The sequence below is a fragment of the Macaca thibetana genome, chromosome 2 (assembly GCF_024542745.1).
Source record: "Macaca thibetana thibetana isolate TM-01 chromosome 2, ASM2454274v1, whole genome shotgun sequence".
Classification (NCBI taxonomy): domain Eukaryota; kingdom Metazoa; phylum Chordata; class Mammalia; order Primates; family Cercopithecidae; genus Macaca; species Macaca thibetana.
Genome location: NC_065579.1, coordinates 143,994,897 through 144,006,925, shown reverse-complemented (window position 1 = coordinate 144,006,925; position 12,029 = coordinate 143,994,897). Strand labels below are relative to the sequence as shown.

Below are 12,029 nucleotides of genomic sequence, written 5' to 3'. Positions count from 1 at the left end.
TGGGGGGGACATGGGTTGGGGGGTGGAGTGGGGGGGTGGGGGTGGGGTGAGGTGGAGTGGGGTGGGGGGGTGGGGAATGGGTTGGGGGAGGAGTGAGGTGGAGTGGGATAGAGTGGGGTAGGGGGTGAGGTGAGGTGGAGTGGGGTGGGGTGGGGCGTGAGGTGAGATGGGGTGGGATGGGGTGTGAGGTGAGGTGGGGTGAGGTGAGGTGGGGTGGGGCGTGAGGTGAGGTGGGGTGGGGTGTGAGGTGAGGTGGGGTGGGGTGGGGTGTGAGGTGAGGTGGAGTGGGGGGGTGGGGGGGTGGGGTGGGGCGTGAAGTGAGATGGGGTGGGATGGGGTGTGAGGTGAGGTGGGGTGAGGTGAGGTGGGATGGGATGGGGTGGGGTATGAGGTGAGGTGGGGTGGGGTGCGGTGGCATAGGGTGAGGGGGTGGCATGGGGTGGGGATGGGGTGCAGTGGGGTGAGGGGGTTGGGGTGATGTGGGGTGGTGTGGGGTGGGTGGTGTATGAGAGAACCTGAGGGATAGGAAGGGGCTCCATCCTTACCTGGGGCAGGCCACACCAGTACGTGCTGTCACATTTCACTGTAGGAAGTGTAGACCTCAGTAAAAATCCCAAGGAAAACCCCCAGACTTCCAGACCCACTCAGGCTTCCTTCCTACTTTGAACCACCCGGTGGCCCCCACCACACTGCCACTAAGCCACACTCCTGGCAGCCACTGAGATAACTCCTGCCCGAACCTCCGCCACTCTCCTCTGCCTCCCTCACCCCCAGCCTCTCTGGCCTCCTGGCTTTCCCTCCAACTCCAGGCTCCCCTCTTTCTGCCTCAGGGCCTTTGCCCCTGTCTTGTTCCCTGCCCCAGGCACTTCCCTTCAGCCCTTCCCAGGGCTGGGTCCTCCTCCCTAGGCCTCAGCTCCGGTGTCTCATCCCCAGAGACCTTCCCAGACCACCATTTCTCAGATAGCCCCGGCTGCCTCCTCCCTCCCCTGCACCAGCCCTAAGCCATCACCTCATTTTATTCTCATTCTAACTTGGATAACAGGTGAGTGGACCTTGATCATTTACATATTGACTTGTTTCTGTCTGTTTTCACACTAGACTGCCCACTTCATGTGTCCCCAGGGCCTACAGCAGTGCCCAGCCCCATGGCAGATGTCCAACAAATTCTGCTGAATGAATGGAGCTGGAGCTGCCTACAGTTTCCCCCCACACTCCCACCCCCATTCCACAGACTGCAAAGCAAACCATTTGTGTAGCTATGGAGAAAGGGGCCGGTCTTTAAGACTATGCATTCGGCTCTACCCACAAGAGCCCCCTTCCCTCCCCATCTCCTCTGCAGAGACCTAATTCCAAGCCATGAGTGGATCCTTAGTGGCTCTGTAACCCAGAGGGACCTCCATCTTCCTCTGCCTCGGTCTCCCCATCAATGGCATGAGGTTAGCCAAGGTGACCTTCCAGTCCCGCTTCAACTGAAAAGTGCATATACTCACGGCGGGATGTTGTTAACATACGAATTTGACTCAGTAGGTCTGAGGTGGGGTTGGAGATTCTGAATTTCTTTCTTTCTTTCTTATTTATTTATTTATTTATTTATTTATTTTTTCTTCTTCTTTTCTTCTTCTTCTTCTCCTTCTCCTTCTCCTTCTCCTCCTTCTCCTTCTCCTTCTCCTTCTCCTCCTTCTTCTTCTTCTGATGGAGTTTCGCTCTTGTCGCCCAGGCTGGAGTACAATGGTGCGATCTCTGCTCACTGCAACCTCTGCCCCCTGGGTTCAAGTGATTCTCCTGCCTCAGCCTCCCAAGTAGCTGGGATTACAGGCATGTGCCACCACACCTGGCTAATTTTGTATTTTTAGTAGAGAAGGGGTTTCTCCATGTTGGTCAGGCTGGTCTCAAACTACCGACCTCAGATGATCTGCCTGCCTCGGCCTCCCAAAGTGCTGGGATTACAGGGGTAAGCCACCCGTCCGGCCTTCTATTTTATTTATTTATTTATTTATTTATTTATTTATTTATTTATTTATTTATTTTTGAGACAGGATCTCACTCTGTCACCCAGGCTGGAGTGCAGTGGCATGATCACAGCTCACTGCAGCCTCCACCTTCTAGGGTCAAGCCATTCTCTCACCTCAGCATCCCAAGTAGCTGGGACTATAGCCATGAGCCACCATATCCAGCAAATTTTTGTATTTTTTATAGAGACTAGGGTTTAGCCATGTTGCCCAGGCTGGTTTCAAACTCCTGAGCTCAAGCAGTCCACCTACCTCAGCCTCCCAAAGTGCTGGGATTACAGGTGTGAGCCATCACGCTCCGCATTTTTATTTTATTTATTTATTTATTTATTTATTTTTTTGAGACAGTCTCACCTTGTTGCTCAGGCTGGAGTGCAATGGTGCGATCTGCAACCTCCGCCTCCTGGGTTCAAACGATTCTCCTGCCTCAGCCTCCCGAGTGGCTGGGATTATAGGCACCTGCCACTACACACAACTAATTTTTGTATGTTTAGTAGAGATGGGGTTTCACCATGTTGGCCAGGCTGGTCTCGATCTCCTGACCTCGTGATCTGCCCGCCTCAGCCTCCCAAAGTGCTCGGATTACAGGTATGAGTCGCTGCGCCCGGCCAAACCAAAAGCCTCCAGCACCCGTTATTCCCAGGCAGTCTCCCACCAAAGTACTAACCAGACCCAAACCTGCTTAGCTTCTGAGATCAGATGAGATCGGGCGCGTTCAGGGTGGTATGGCCATAGACTGCTTTTTAAAATAGATATGAGGTGTGTCTATGTTGCCCAGGTTGATCTCAAACTTCTGGGCTCAAGCAATCCTCCAGCCTTAGCCTCCCCAAATGCTGGTATTACAGGTGTGAGCTTCTGTGCCAAGATTCTGAATCTCTAACAAGCTCCTGGGAGACATCCCAGGCTGTGGGTCCACAAGCCACAAAAGGAGTCCTGAGAATGCAGGGGAGAGGCTCACAAAGTCTGGCCCCCAGACTAGCAGCTTCACCTGGGAACTTGTTAGAAAAACAAAGCCCCAGCCCAGCCCAGACCTCATGAATCAGAAACTCTGTGGTGGGGCACGGTCCTGTCTAACAAGCACTTCAGGGGCTTCCGAGACAGCTGGTGTTTCAGAACCACTGCTACAGGAGGTACCAGTTCTCAACCTTGGTGGCCCAAGGAGAAACTGAAAAAGTTCTGATGCCTGGGGTCCCACGCTCAGAAATTCTCATTTAAATGGGCATGAGATGGTGGCAGCGGCTGCTGCTTCTTTTTCTTCTCCTTCTCCTTCTTCTTCTTCTTTGTCCTTCGTTCTTTAAGATAAAGCTCTCCAGGCAATGTGAATGTCTCATCAGTGCTGGATCCTTGAGCTAGAGGGTGCTGGGCCTCCGAGCATTCCGGTGGCCCAGACATCCCCAGGCAGGCCTGATTCCTCTGCATTCTTGCCCGGGCCTCCCAGTGACTGCCTTCTTATATTTGGTTATTTTTCCCTCCCTCCCCAAACACAACAATTCAAAATATTCTCAGCTCCCAGACCATAAACAAAGCGGGAGAGGCAAGCTCCCTGACTGTTTTGTTCCCACTTATGGCCTGATCCAAGGCTGGCCTGATTGGGCCCTTGGGACTGGTCATCTGAGCTGGAGTGGGGTGGGCCTCGTTCTCAGGCTGCCCCAGCTCCACTCCTGGATTCCCAGGATCCCTCAGCTCTAGATGACCCCAGGTATCCCCCAAAGCCACTTCTCCAGGGAAACAGAGGTCAGCAAGTGACTTGTCCCATGACACAGAGGAATGCCCAGAAGGTCCCTCTGATCTGTGGTTTCTAGCCTTGGGGGCAGATGTGTTGGCTCTGGGACTCGGGGAGATGTGTGTTCAATTCCAGGCTCTGCCCCTTACCAACTGTGACCTTAGGCACAGGATTAGCCCCAATTTGAGCCTCATTTTGTCTGTCTGTAAAATGAGGATGGCACTAGAGCCCCGTCCAGGGTGAATGTGAAGGTCAGAGCCTACACAAGATGAGTGCTCATAACTATCACTGTCATTCTGATGACTTCTGCCAGGATGGCAAAACCAGCAAGAATGAGCAAGAGGAGAGGGGCAGGGGGCACAGGAGGTTGTCCATCTGAGTCTCAGGTGCCTGACCTGGGCCCAGGGGCTCATTCTGGAGTATGGGAAGGGAAGAGACAGGTCCAGGTTACCAAGGGGGATCCTAGACAGGCCCTGGGGGAGGAGAGAAGCTAATACCCTTGTTGTGCAAGTGGCACCAAGGGTGGAGGTGACACTTGTCACACGGGAACTTGAACCTGGTCTCTAGAGGCATTATCATCCCTCGTGCTTTGATGCTATTTGTAGCCTTTAAGCCTGTTATTCTATACTTGTGTATTGAAAGGCTCGGGCCCAGCACTTTCCTTATTTGACAAATGTGTTGTCCCCTGTGGGTCAGTGGTCGAGAAAACCACTGGGATGACACAGGACACCCCTGGCACTGGCAGAGTTCTACCCTGAGATGACAAATGCTGCAAATACTCTCTCAGTATTGAGAAGTTGTATGTCAGGCTAATACGCTGTTAGGCACAAACTACCCTGCCCTCCCGCCTTGGTGTGCTTATTTTCGTGGTGAGCTGGAGGCCACCTTAGAATGTAAAGTTCCCAGGCTCCTTGGAGCTGGATCCAGCAAGTGGTGGCTGGGGAGTGCCAGCCTCCATCTGAGGCCCTGGCCTGTGGCCTGCCCCTCACCCCTCTTCTCCTGCCATTCCAAGCTCTGTCCTCCCACTTGAGCAGCTCTGGTCCATGCAGAGGGACAACCCACCTTCCATTCAAGCTCAACCCCCAAGCACAGCCCCCTTGTCCAGCCTTAAGCCTGGGTACACACCAGTGTGCCTCTCCATCCTCAGCTGAATGAATGGGGGAGAGGCCCACGGGCAGGGACTCTGGGGCCTGGTGTACCCAGGGTTCAATTTAGAAGTTGGAGGGTACTGGCTCATGGTGGTCACATCCCTTGGACCCTGTGGAATGTGTATATGACCTTGTGGGAAGGTGTGCAGCCTCAGGAGGGCCCCTCTGGGAGCCCATAGACATGGGTTCCTCTGTCTGGGGCCTAAGGGTAGTCCTAGTGTCTTCCGCACAGCACCAATGCAGAGCCGAATGCAGGAAAGGGCTGCTCATGGAAAGACACACAACTTGTGTTATTATTATTATTTTATTTGTTTATTTACTTTGAGACAGAGTTTTGCTCTTGTTGCCCAGGCTGGAGTGCAATGGTGTGATCTCGGCTCGCTGCAACCTCTGCCTCCCGGGTTCAAGTGATTTTCCTGCCTCAGCCTCCCAAGTAGCTGGGGTCATAGGCATGCACCACCATGCCCAACTAATTTTGTATTTTTAGTAGAGATGGGGTTTCACCATATTGGCCAGGCTGGTCTCGAACTCCTGACCTCAAGTGATCCACCCGCCTCGGCCTCCCAAAGTGCTGGGATTACAGGCATGAGCCACCTCGTCCAGCCTCGTGTTATTATTGATGGTTGCATGGAAAGCCTCCAAAGCTGGCCCTACATATGGCAGAGAAAAATAGGAACTCACAACCCAGCAGGGTGAAGGCATCGGTATTTACTGAATTCCTACTGTGTGCCAGGCACTGAGCCAAGTGCTCACAGACGCTCTCTCATGGACCTCTCCTAATAGCCTGGGAGGAGGGATCCATTTCATGGATGAGGAAATCGAGGCTCAGAGAGGTGAGCCACTGACGGAGGGCGACACAGTGGAGCTGGGATTTGAATCCAAGTGTATCAGACCCTAAGCTATGAGCCCTGCTCCTTCCCATGGGCCAGAGGAGCAATGAAAGCTAAGAGGAGATGACAGAGCAGCAGAGATAGGGCAGGAAGGAGATCGCCACACAGCCAGGATGAGGGTGAAAGGGATGTCTGGTTTTGGACATGAGCCCTACGACCTCTGTCATTTAGTGTGTGACCTTACTGACAAGATGCAGGACTGCTGCCTGCAGGGACCCCGATTTTCCTTACGGATGGTCTAGGGAAGTGAGAAGGAAAAAAAATCTTCATTTGGGTTATAATAACCTTTTGTGTGAGCCAAATTTTGCCTAAGTCCAGCTGCCTTGGAGCACAGTAATAATTCTGTAATCCACCGGCTGTCACTGCTCATGCTTATGACACACAGGCTGAATCTGTTTGTTCAGCCTTCAGGGTTTAATGCCCTTCTGTGTCTATGTGCTCAGCTGATAGCCACCATGCATGACTTGGGACTTCTGAATGGGACCAAGAAGTATCTGACGTGTGATTTCCTGGAAAGCACATAGGAGTTCGGCCCAGATCCAGACTTGGCAGCTAACTTGCTGTGTGACTGTGGACAAATGACTGAACCTTTCTGGGCATCAATTCCCTCAAACATAGAGGGAAGGTGGGCAGGGATGGATTACCCACCCTTGAAGCCTCAACCATGAGAAGCATCCCAGAATGAGATGTATTCAGGTAATAAGGGAGTTTTTCTCTTTTCTTTTTGTTATTTAAAAAATTGATATGTAATAGTAGTACGTATCACAGTCCATGTGATATTTTGATACCTGTATATGATGTGCTGTGATTAAATCGGGGTAATTGGGATCTCCATCACCTCAAACATTTATCTTTTTCTGACCAGGCATGGTTACTCACACCTGTAATCCCAGCTCTTTGGGAGGCCGAGGCGGGCAGATCACTTGACGTCAGGAGTTTGAGACCAGCCTGGCCAACACAGTCTCTACTAAAAATACAAAAATTAGCCAGGCATGGTGGTGTGAGCCTGTAGTCCCAGCTTCTCTGGAAGCTGAGGCATGAGAATAGCTTGAACCCAGGAGGTGGAGGTTGCAGTGAGCTGAGACTGTGCCACTGCACTCCAGCCTGGGTGACAGAGCAAGACTACATCTCAAAAAATAAAAAATAAAAAATAAAAATTTTTTTTAAAAAAATCTCTTTTCTTTGTGTTGGGAACATTACAATTCTTTTCTTCTAGCTACTTTGAAATATACAATAAATTATTGTGAACTATAGCTTCCTTATTATATATTTTCTCTTTTCAATTCTCATTTATCCAGTTGCTCAATCAAGAAGAAGCTGCCAGGTGCAGTGGCTTACGCCTGTAATTCCAAAACTCTGGGAGGCTGAGGGGGGAGCAAATCACCTGAAGTCAGGAGTTCAAGACCAGCCTGGCCAACATGGTGAAATGCCATCTCTACTAAAAATACAAAAATTAGCTGGGTGTGGTAGTGGGCACTTTTAATCCTAGCTACTCAGTAGGCTGAGACAGGAGCAGAGGTTACAGTGAGCTGAGATCGTACCACTGCACTCCAGGCTGGGCAACAAAGAGTGAAACTCTGTCTAAAAAAACAAAAACAAAACAAAACAAAACAAAAAAGAAGCAGTGGCAGCAGCAGCCTCAGTGAGGTGCTCCAGCATCTTCACCACCGTGGTCACTTGCTCATCTCCTTTTTGAACAAAAGCAGCCCCAGATCAGAGCCGCTGAGCACCTGCAGCCAGCAAGGTTGGCTGGTTTTCATTGTCTGCATTTTTAAGGCATCTTCTATTTATAGAAAGGATTGTGATCTTGCATTTGTAGCAGCAATGAAAGCTTTACTTTTTGGCAAAATGTGTGCAAGTTGTTTAGAAGTGAGTCTGTTTGAAGAAAAACAAATTAAATGAATAATGATTTAGGAGGTGGGTTTGTTTCCTAGGGCTGCTGTGATCAAGTGCCACAAACCTGGTGGCTTAAAACAACAGAAATATGTTCTCACACAGTCCAGAGGCTGGAGTCCTAAGTCAAAGTGGTAGATCCCTCTGAAGCTCCTGGTGGAAGCCTTCTTTGCCTCTTCCTAGCATCTGGTGGCCTCTCTCAGTCCTTGGTGCTCCTTGGCTTGCAGCTGCGTCACTCCACTCCTGGCCTCTGTCATCACGTAGCCATCTTCCTCTGTGTCCCTGTGTCCAAATTTTCCTCTTCTTATAAGGACTCTCGTATATTGCATTAGGACCCTCCCTAATGACCTCATCTTAACTTGATTACATCTGCAAGGACACTATCTCCAAATAAGGTCACATTCGCAGGTAGCAGGAGTTAGGACTTCAACATCTCTTTTGGAGGAGACACAATGTGGCCCATAACAGATGGGTTGCAGCAAACGGAAAATTTATGCAGGAAGACCTGACAGCTAAAAGTCTGGGGAGTGCCGCCCAGGCCAATCTCTTGGGAGAGGGACTCCAGCCCTGTGCAGGGTGGCTGGGGGCACCTTGGACAATCCCGATGTCTCTCCCTGAGTCATGGTTCCCTGGGGTTTTCAAACTGGGTTCCGTAGAGTCCCAAAGAGATCTGGGGAGATCCAGATCTCCAGACAGCCAACATCACCTCCACTTTGCTCCAACCACTATAGGGGCAGTGGCAAAATAGTTTGTTTGACTAAAAGGCACTCAAATAATTTTAAAGATAAAAACACTTTAAAATCATCAGCTTAGGCTAGACATGGTGGCTCACGCCTGTAATCCTAGTACTTTGGGAGACTGAGGCAGGTGGATCACCCGAGGTCAGGAGTTCAAGACCAGCTTGGCAAACATGGTGAAACACCGCCTCCACTAAAAATATAAAACTTAGCTGGGTGAAGTGGCGTGTGCCTGTGATCCCAGCTAATCGGGAGGCTGAGGCACGAGAAACACTTAAAGTCGGGAGGCAGAGGTTGCAGTGAGCCAAGATCTAGCCACTCCACTCCAGCCTGGGTGACAAAGCGAGACTCTGTCTCGAAAAAAAAAAAAAAAAAGTAGGTTAGAGGATCTGTGTCTCCTCCCAGCCCCAGACATTCTGATTTTAATGTACCCTCCTGCTCTGGCTAGGAAGAAAGGACCAGGGCTGCTGCTTACTTGTCTCTGGGAAGAAAGTGTCTATTTGCCTATTTACACAGATTTCCCCCTCAGGAAGGTTCCCCGTCTCAGCTGCAGACAGAGCGGGAGAACTCAGCTTGGGCAGTGTCACCTTTTGCTCCCAGGCTCTTGCCACTCTGGGCACCTTTCAGTTCCTCTGACTCGCAGCTGCCTCCCTTCTGACCACAGGGAGCTTGCTCACCCTGTTGCCGCTGCTGGGAACATTCTGACGTCCTTTACTTGGCAGGTTTCTGTGCATCCTTTGGTCCTGTCCTCGGGGAAGTCTTCCTTGGTACTCCCTATGTGAGTGAGACCCCACCCCATCCTGTTTCATAATCTATAGAACCGTGGTTCATCCGGGGTCCACATCAGACTTATCTTAGGAGCTTCTTAAAGAGATGCCCAGTCTCACCCCCCGAGACAGATTCATGTGGTGTGGTGTGAGGCCCAAGAGTCTGCCTTTAAGGAACTCCCCAGCTCACTCTCATATGTAGCCAAAGTTGAGAATCACTAAGAATTATAATGATCCAGGCCAAGTGCAGTGGCTCACGCCTGTAAACCCAGCTCTTTGAGAGGTCAAGGCGAACAGATCACCTGAGGTCAGGAGTTCGAGACCAGCCTGACTAACATGGTGAAACCCTGTCTCTACTAAAAATACAAAAATTAGCCAGGGGTAGTGGCAGGCACCTGTAATCTGTAATCCCAGCTACTCAGGAGGCTGAGGTACCAGAATTGCTTGAACTCAGGAGGTGGAGGTTGCAGTGAGCTGAGATCGTGCTATTGCATTCCAGCCTGGGCGACAGAGCGAGACTTCATCTCAAAAAAAAAAAAAAATAATAATAATAATAATAATGATCCAAAGAACCGTCTATACACAATTTCCATATTCAAAAAGTTTTGAAAAATAAAACAAAACAAAAAGGTGGCAAAACTTGAAATTTTGTGAAACTATTTAGAAACAATTTAGCTCATATACTGTGGTTCTTTTTCTTTCCTTCCTTCCTTCCTTCCTTCCTTTGTTCCTTTCTTTCTTCTTCTTCTTCTTTTTTTTTTTTTAGAGATGGGGTCTCGCTATGTTGCCCTGGCTGGTTTTGAACTCCTGGGCTCAAGCGATCCTCCTGCCTTGGCCTCCCAAAGGGTTGGAATTACAGGCTTGAGCTACCATGTCCAGCCCACCTACTGTGAGTAGTCATAGATTTCGCTGTAGAAATATCAATGTGATTGATTATGGGAGGTAACTCCACACCCCACCAGGGTTACGTGTAGCACTTATGGAACATGCTCCGAGTCGTCTCTCTGATAGCCAGACACATTTGGACTCAGGAACTTGGAAAGGGAACTGTGGACTCTGGACTATAGTTGATGATGGCTGACATTTCTAAACCGTATCCACGTGCTGGGCTGGAGAGAAGTACTTTATGGGCTGTCTTCTTAAATCCTCATTACGTGGGAAGAAGGCATAATTTCCAAACCCATTTCACAGAGGAGGAAATCAAACCTCAGAGAGAGAAGTAACCAGCCCAAGGTCTGACACCTGGAAAGTAGGAAGGACGGCATTCCACCCAGGCAGGCCCCAAAGCCCCTTCATTTCACAGCCTTTGTCCTTAAGTGGAAACGTCATTTGAGGGATGGTGACTGTGGCATCTGTGTGCGCTGCTAGTCGGGGTGAAGACCAGGTCTGCATGGCTGACGGTTGGCTCCTGGGACCCAGCAGGGTGCCTGGTGTGTGCTGGGGGCTCAGAGTTCCCTTGGACCAGGCTGGCAAAGCCGGCGCGCTTGTCCCCTTTCCTCGGAGACCTGCCTTTGGCCGGGTGCCATGTGCCTTGGCCATCCTTCAAGCCTGAGGGACAGATTTAGTGCCTTTAATCCTTCTCTTCAGTCAAGCCCCTGCTTGTCACCGGCCTGCCTGAGACCCTTGAAGTAGCCCTTCTAGTGAGGCCTGTCTCTCCAGGCTCAAAAGCCTGAGCTCTATCCATAGAAAGGAGCCGAGCAAAGGCAGCTCAGTCTGGGACTGTGGAGGGGGTGATGGACTGGGAATCCACCCGGCCGTTTTGTTCCTACTAGCTGGGTGACCACGTGGCAGATTGGGAAGTGGACGTAATACTTGATGCTCTTGGTGTCAAAAGCAGAACCTTTCCCCTGCCGTGGGGACCAGAGACCTTGTCGGGGGAGGCCCACCGTTGACGACAGACTCATAAGGAGCCCCCTCAGGCTGGCAGCAGACCCACCCAACTGAACCAAGCCCAGACAGCCAACCTGCAGAACTGACAGCCAAATAAATCTTTATTGTTGAAGCCCCTTAGTTTCTGGATAGCTTGTTACACAGATTAAGCTAACGAACACCTTCCACACCAATCCTCTCTGGGCTGGTGAGGAGTAAATAAGATTACGCTTTGGACAGTGCCTGGCACAGAGGATGCCCAATAAATGCTGATATTCTCCTGTTTCTGTGTCAAAATACTTGTTATTGATCCAAAGAAAAGGAAGGAAGCCTCTCCTCATGGTGATTTTTACCGCTATTACATTTCACCTGGGACTGGTTCCCTTGTCCTTGCCTTGGTTAAGGGAGAGGCTCCTGTTGGTGATTTGGGGTTAGATGTGCTTCAGGAAAGCCTTCCTTGACCAGGGTGTTAGACCTTGGGGAATTCACAAGAACACCCAGGAAAACATGTGTTAAAAGTGACAAGAATTCCAACTTTGAAGGAGTCAGCCTCAGAAGAGGAGCTCAAAAAAAAGCCCGAAGAGGAATGGCAGGAGGCTGAAGGAAACCAGAAGACGGGGTGTCATGGAAACCAAAAGAAGAGTGTGGGAATCAGTGCAAGAGGATTAACAGGTGACATGGATGTGCCTACCTGGAGATCAGCCCTCACTGGCCCTATCAAGATGGGATTCCATGGAGTGGAGGGGCTGGAAGTGGCTCAAGGAGGAAGTCACATGTGCATGTGAAGGTCTGATGCGCATGCATATTATGTTCTCAAATAATCTCTTATGTGTGTATTTCTTCAGCTTCCATCCAGGAGTGCCTTCTGTGCTAGGGACTAGAAGTAAACAGGACAGTCTGCACATTTCTCTAAGAGATGTGAGGCCCATCAGGAAACACAAAGACGAAGGACGAATGAATAAATGACAGATGATAAGTGAAGTCTCACTGGGG

General features: G+C 50.4%; 1 protein-coding gene and 1 pseudogene across 1 annotated transcript in view; one reads left to right on the top strand and one right to left on the bottom strand.

Moving 5' to 3' along the window:
• XPC (XPC complex subunit, DNA damage recognition and repair factor) overlaps positions 1 to 12,029 on the top strand; it is a 330,052-nt gene that overhangs the window by 67,674 nt on the left and 250,349 nt on the right. The window lies entirely within an intron of this gene.
• On the bottom strand, positions 2,628 to 2,746 carry LOC126949379 (uncharacterized; annotated as a pseudogene).